This window comes from Salvelinus sp. IW2-2015, linkage group LG13 (assembly GCF_002910315.2).
Source record: "Salvelinus sp. IW2-2015 linkage group LG13, ASM291031v2, whole genome shotgun sequence".
Taxonomy (NCBI): domain Eukaryota; kingdom Metazoa; phylum Chordata; class Actinopteri; order Salmoniformes; family Salmonidae; genus Salvelinus; species Salvelinus sp. IW2-2015.
In genome coordinates this window covers 11745237-11752892 of record NC_036853.1, presented here as the reverse complement: position 1 = coordinate 11752892, position 7656 = coordinate 11745237, and the positions used below count along the sequence as shown (strand labels likewise).

Below are 7656 nucleotides of genomic sequence, written 5' to 3'. Positions count from 1 at the left end.
GTTTCAAGCAGAAGTGATAACTGTACTTATGTAGGTTTTCAGTCATTAGTGTGTTATGCTATTTCAGTGTTTCTGTTCAGTCTGTAGTCAGTCAGTATACAGCAGCAGGTGTTAGGTCATGTCGCTGTGTTGGGGAAAGGTGAAGAGACATTGGGAAGTGTACAGTATATGGTGCCTGCCTCCCCACCCCACTCTTATTGCCTGTCAGCCATAGACAGTCTCAATTCAAAATCAAATTTTATTGGCCACATACACATATTTAGCAGATGTTATTGCGGGTGAGTGTCTCTCAGCTCACTGACCACGTTTACATGCGTACATGTATTCCGGATTGTAGCTCATATCCCGCTTAAGGTCTTATTTTGGATCAGTTATTTACATGCACCTTTGATATCCCTATCGTAAGTATCCCTGTAACCATGAATAAACAGAATATTCCTAATTTTAAGTTCATATGGGTTAATTGGAATAGTAACTGAAATATGGACACTGACTGTAGGTCTATAACCTCACATGTAGTGTAATATAATATTAACTCCTGCTGAATTATGCATTTCTTGCAGTAAAATTATACAATGAATGTAAATTTTGTTAGGAACTAGAGTGAGAAAAATGATCTCTTGGGGAAAATGGTGTGTAATGCGTTTTATCTTTGACACTTATGCAAGCAGACAGTATTTCAACCACATGAAAATATGCACCCAAGACAAACAAGTCTTTTTGGAAACGTGTTTCATCATTTTATCAGCTTTTCATTTCCTTAAAACCAGTCAAACTGATCACGTTCAGACATTTTGCACAGGTCCAATCTTTCCACTGTTTAAATTATTGCATTTTCTCCCCGGTCCCTAAACGAAACAGACAACTTTACTGGTGTTAAATAGATTACTAATGCATTCATTCTATCGATGGAAATTATAATCTGGCCTACTAAATGTCAGAAATTTGTCAAAATAAGGGTGAAAGTAGTCAGTAAGCTATACGGTCCAGTATGGAGTCTAAGCAAAATAAATTATGGAAGACTACTTTTTGAAGTGATTTGTTTGACAATCAGATGAAAACATCACAACACCCATGATATTCGAAACGGGATAAAATGTTTATATGCCACAGTATCCCGTCTAAGATTAGCACATCCCAGGCATTTTATCTGGTTTTCTCATAACCGGGATACAAGCTTTTTCGGGTTATTGTAAAACATATCCCGTTATGTGTCAACTTAGAAACGGAATACTTAAGTATCCAGAATAACGGGATATTGGTGTGCATGTAAACGTGGTCACTGTCAATAAAACCTTCACAGCCCCTGCTTTCTCTGTTACGACAGTTAATGACTTTTGTTTTTAAGTGCTCAATTCAAGCCGTAGCGCGATTGAAGTTTAAGGGTCATCTTCGATTGAGCCGACATATGCAGTGTTTACCGTTAATGAAGTCTCCTTGAAAGTGGGAACATTGCGTTTAAATTTCTACCGCACTGTAGCACAGCTCTTCAGCGCTACGGATTGAATAGTGCTCTTATTTAATGACTTAAAGCCAATTAACTTTAAAAAAATGCATTGTTTTCATTTCTAACAAATTTCCCATGTGTTCTACAAGAAATACTACGACTGGAAAAAATAAAGTGTTCATCTTTTAAGTGCCTGAGTATTCATTTTTCTTATTGAATGCAGTTTTGAATGTTGGAGACATGCAGTACAGTATGAAGACACCAAGAACCATACAAAATAGTTTATTGGTCTCATTACATCACCTAGATCTACTCTTGCCCACATCATTCCCCCAGCCTTAACATCTTTCACCTAGCCCACAGGTCCATTCCTTGGCCAGTACACACCGGCTCCCCATCTAGAGAATACCTCCATCATCCCATAAATCACCAGCTCCTCCAGGTAAATGTCTAGGCCAGGGTCACTTCATCCCACTTCTAATGAGAGTCCATTATAAAGACATGGCCCTGGGGGGCCTCCATGACATCGCTGCTGTACTCTTCAGACCGTTCAGATTTATAGGGGGGCACAGTAGCTTTGAACACATTGTGTTATCATTATCCATCTGTACACAGGCAGAACTCCCCACTCCTGGAACATGTCCACCTTTGGATATGAGACCTACTCATGGTTGAGGCTTCTGTTCTGAGCAAAGCTGTACTATAGAGAGCAAATACACAGGGTGTGTGTAGGGAAGGGTTAAGAGTACACTGAAGTTAGAGGCAGGTCCTCCTCACCCACACTTCCAGTTAAGGACACAATGAGACAATGACATTAAAAGCAGCAGACAGTCAGCCAGACTCATATCAAAGCTCCTACTAAGCTGTGTGGCTGCAGACATCTTACCAACCTTTCCAGACCCATCAGCCTTGTATGGTGGTTAGTCACAGTCCTGCTTCTCTTGGGAATATGCACTTAAAAGATACTCAACTACAATGTACAAACCATCATACAATTTAGTTGCTTTTCCCATTTCTTTTTCTCCCCGGCTCTAAGCAAATCCAACCCACGAATGTCATTTTTTTGCCTTTAGAGTTTTATTTACAGTTGATATATACTGAGTTCAAAGGTCACGATGCAGTAGTGAAAATACCTGTCTATGTGCCCTAACAAATACAATAGAAAACATGTAATTGTTGAGTGTTGATGTAAGTAGCCATTTCCCTGAAATTGCAGAATACTGTGAACACAAATTTTAGTTTTGTATTCTGGATAGTGTTCTGTCCTTTTATCATGTATTACAATACAATCATATTGCTGCTGAATCTAACCACCTTTAGTCATTGGAATCTCACAGCAAACTGTCTGTCCGCCATGCCATCTGCTAGACAGACAGTGATACGAGCAGAGACTGGGTAAGGCTACACACAAAACTGTGGTCACCCACCCACACACACACCCCTCCGTCCATCCCCCCCCCCCCCCAGCACTCACAACCCCATGGTCCTACTGCTCATGAATTCTAAGGCTAAAAAAATATGTTTTTTCATTTTGTAAAAAAAAGAGGGGAAAAGGTGGGGGAAAAACAGAGGTCTTTGGAGGAATCCCACGTTTTGTGTCGCTAGACTACCAGCTTTTTCTGAGCATTTTTTTTTTTTTAAGGTCAAAGTTCCAGATATTCGACTTTACCCTCATCTGCATCCTTTACAAAAGTAAATAAAACAAAGTACAATGTGTCTCTGGTCTCCACGACGCCCACCACTCTCTTTACAGTCCATTGGTGCGCCAAGGGAGCCTCAACCACACTTTATCCAATCAGAGTGCTCCCTCCTCAGTAGATGACTTCGTACACAGTGGCCTTCTTGTCACCCGAGCCTGTCACAATGAACTGGTCATCAGGGGAGATGTCACAGCTGAGCACAGAAGACGACTCCTTTGACTGGAAAAACAAATGTTTTTTTGTTTTTAAAGACTCCAGTTACACACACACAGGCCATATTCACAGAGACAATATCCTTACAAAAAAAGTGATTTATATAATAAATGGCTTAATTAATTAGAAATCCAACAAATGCACTTGAAATATAATTTCTCTAGTGACAAAGTTTAAGGCACAAACCAGTAGTAAATCAAAGCGGGGACCTACTTGGAATATGCTTGATCCATAGGGTGTCCGCCATGCGTTCAGAAGGTTATCTTTGCCTGTGCTCACAAACCATTTACCTGCAGAACCAAAGACACACACAATGTGAGATGGGCAGAGGAGATGCAGCATGACAGAGGGTTGGCTAGTGTGTTGCATACCGGGAGAAAGAGAAAGGGACTTCTGCTTTGTGAGCCACAGTCATTTCAGGCTAACCCTACCTATTCAAAAGAGTATCTTAAAGTCTCCCTCCCTTTTTCTTATTTTCCTACTAGCCTTTTGCTCATAGATACATTAGCGAAGGAAAATGTACTTACTATGACTGAAATATGTGGTTGTCCCACCTAGCTAGCTTAAGATGAATGCACTAATTGTGTGTCGCTCTGGATAAGAGAGTCTGCTAAATTACTAAAATGTTATTTTGTCCTCAAGATCACACGAGAAAACATTTGACTGGAACAATTAGCAGTGTGGTACGTACCACAGTAGGCAAACTTGAGGGAGAGCACACAGCTTTCGTGGAGATGCAGCTGGTACTTGTCTGGTTTGGAGACATGCAGCACTTCTACATTACTGCTCTCCATGCCCACTGCCAGCCACTCTCCTGTAGGACAGTAGCCCAGAGAAAAGATCTGGAGGGAGGGAGAGGATGAGAGCAAGCGAGAAAGAAGAACTAGCTCATTACATGACTGAATTGGAGCGACAGGTCTTGTATATTAGGCCTGTGGCTGTGGATACGTTTGACAAAGAAAAAATACATGTTTAGAACTGATAATGTGTATGCACATGGTGCAGAAATGAACGCAATTAATTGATTAGGCGAATGTTATCGATGACAGACAGATTTGTAGAACCAAAACAAACACACGCCTCTGCTCAACACTCAACAATTCATTTGGGGGCTGCTGCAGTCAAACGATATTGTGCTAATCTCCCCGGCAACAGTCAAGCCACAGCAAGTTCCGCCAAAAGTCGTTCCAATCTAGTCCTTTGTGGCCACAACTAGACCTCGTTTGCAAAGCCATCAATAAATAATCGTATGGTACATTGATACTTATAAAAGCGTGCTTAAAACAGTCACAAATGACAGCTACAAATAAGCCTCCAACAGTGAACTAGAAGCTTGTAGAATCATGATTCCAGTTTTAGTTTGCCGGTAAGGTGGGTCTTGCGTGCTCTGAGCATACTGAAATCAAATGAAGTCGAAAGATTTGTTTATTTTGACTGAATGAGTTGAAAAGATTGAGTCAGTAAAAAGAAACCAAACTTCCAATCACTACTGAGAGCCGCTACATAGGAGCGGAGTGGGGCAGCAGTACGTAAAAAATAAATAATAATAATACTACACATGGACACATAAAATCTCCAATATTTAGCTAACGGCAAATCGGGTTTCCAGAAAATCGGAAAATGCAGGCACACTCCATATATATTAACAAGTGAAGTACAGTACTGGGGCCGTATCCACATAGCAATCTCAGAAAAAGCTTTTAGGATCGTGTTAAGACTAAAACACTCAAAGCGGTCAGAGTAGATTTTAGGATGAGGTGTTAAGACAGGCTGCTCAGACGAACACTGAGCTAGGAGTAAAATCAACACACAGGTTTTATCTCAGCTGGTAATCACAACAGTTGACTGCAAAGAAAAGATAGTGATGATGCCATTGGAGCATTGGTTGCAAATGGGGAATAACCAATCAAATAGCATCGCCAGCTGTGAACTCTAGCACGTTTCAAAAACATACATAAGTCTTCCAGGTCCCCAAACGTCACCATACTTGACCGTTGGTAGCAGGTTCTTACTGTGGAATGCAGTGTTTGGTTTTCCGCCAGGCATAATGGGACCCATGTCATCCAAAAAGTTTACTCAAGTTTGCCAGGAAGCACCTGGATGATATCAAGACTCTTGGAAGAATGTTCTATGAACAGATGAATTCAAAAATGTTCTTTTTGGATCCAGCGTTGTGGTAGTTTGGTAGTTTGTCCTGCCTCAGGACATGGACAACTTGCCATCTTGAAAGAACCATGAATGTCTGCTCTGTATCAGAGAATTGATAGAGCTAGAATTCATGTGTGAAGCGAAGCGCAGCTGGGTCATGCAGCAAGACAATGATTCAACACACAAAAAGCAAGTCCTACATCAGAATGGCTGAAAAGAAACCTGGAATTGCCTAGTCAAAGTCCAGACCTAAACCTGATTGAAATGTTGTGGCAGGACCTGAAACGAGCAAATGTCGCTGAGTTAAAGGCAGTTCTGCATGGAAGAGTGGACCAAAATTCCTCCCCACTAGTGAGTGTGAGAGAACTGATGAAACTTAATCAGGAAGCATTGGCTCTGCCAGTCATCCTGCAGCTATAAGGTGGCCACAAACCAGTTATTGAGTGTAAAGAGGCAATTCCTTTTCAAAAGGCGTGTTGCAATAACTTTGTTTATTAATAATGAAAAAGTTATCAAACAGGTTTATTTGTTCAGCCCAGGTACCCTTTATCTAATATTAGGTTTAGTTAAAGAGCAATTCATATTCCAAAATAAGTAAACAAGAGAACAAATAAAGGGGCAAATAGTTTTTTCAAGGCAGCTGTATGTTAGCATGCAATAACCTTTTTTTTAATACATGATGGGTTGTTAAAGTGGAAATTTTATAATATTACCAATATATTAACACACAACTAATTGCTTTGGCACAGTAAGGCATCAAGTCACTTGCCGATAATGTTATATAAATCATTGGAAAAAGGTCCTAGATTTTCATCTAACACAATAAAGTTAACATTTTTTTTTACAATGTGAAATTGCGCTCGGAAAAGGATAACTTGAAATAACACATATGTAGTTTAATTAAATAATCAAAAAGAAGATTTGTATTATTTATTTAGCCTTATGGTTCTAAGTATTTAGGCATATCTTGTGAAATCATCTGTCTAAAGCACAAGAGATAAGTCCTTAACTGTTGTATCACAGACTAGATTGTATAATGGATTGAATCAATAAGAAATATCAAACTCTTTCAAACACTCCAAAGTAGTTGCAAATGTGGCGCAGGAACGCACTGACTCACTGGCATTTTTCTATTATCAAGACACCTGCTGGTAACTTAATGTTTTAAAGGACGCTCATGAAGTGTCCTGGAAACACAACGTCAACAAGGTGGGACTGTTTATGATAAGGAGGCTTCATGCAGAGATTTTTGATTTTTTTCACCATAAAAGTAAGGGAGTAAAATGTATATTCAGTATATTCTTAGAATCAAATTTTCTACTCTTGAGACACTGTGAATACTGGTCTGATCTAGTCTCAGCTGGTGTCTGTACCTGTGAGGTGAAGTCGTCTGCCGAGCCTGCGTCCCTCCTCAGGTCCGAGAGCGTACTGTGTTTGTCCAGACCCTCCCTGTCCACAGTTTTGGTCCCATCGTGAGAGTATACTACAGCTGCGCGCCCAGTCACGTTGGCCCTGGAAGCTGCCTGGGGAGCAGAAGATACAATCAACATCAACCCCAGAGCCATCGATTGTGATCATATCATCTAGCCCACTGCCCTGCTCTCTTCCCTCTACCCTTCTCCCCTCATCTCCACTCTCTGCCCTACCTCTCACTCTACTCTTATGTGCTCTCCTCCTCCTCCACTGCTCTAAGTCGGTCATCTACTCTCTTCTCCGCCCTATCCTCCTCCCTCTCTGCCTGATCCCGTCCTCTCCTCTAACTCTCGTCTCCTCCTCCTCCCTCTCAGCACCCTTACCACTCCTCCTCCCTTCCAGCTCCAAGCCTCTACTCCTCCTCCTCACCTCTCCGAGCCCTACCCCCTCCTTCCTTCAGCCCTACCCTCCTCCTCCACCCTCCCAGCCCTACCCTCCTCCTACCCTCCTCCTCTCCAGCCCTAGCCCTCCTCCTCCTCAGCTCAGCTCCTCCAGCCGCTACCCTCCTCCCACCCTCGACTCCTCCTCTCGCAGCCCTAACCTGCCTCCTCAGCTTCGCCCCCCTGCCTCCGCTCTACCCTCCATCTTCCAGCCCTAACAACTCTCCTCCTCTCAGCCCTAACCAACTCTCCTCCTCCTCCAGCCTAACCAACTCTCCTCCTCTCAGCTCTAACC

At 41.9% G+C, this 7656-nt stretch overlaps 1 pseudogene; it reads right to left on the bottom strand.

Moving 5' to 3' along the window:
• Positions 1-1713: 1713 nt before the first annotated feature.
• The window catches only part of LOC111971833 (transducin-like enhancer protein 1), a 63589-nt pseudogene continuing 57646 nt past the window's right edge, over positions 1714-7656 (bottom strand).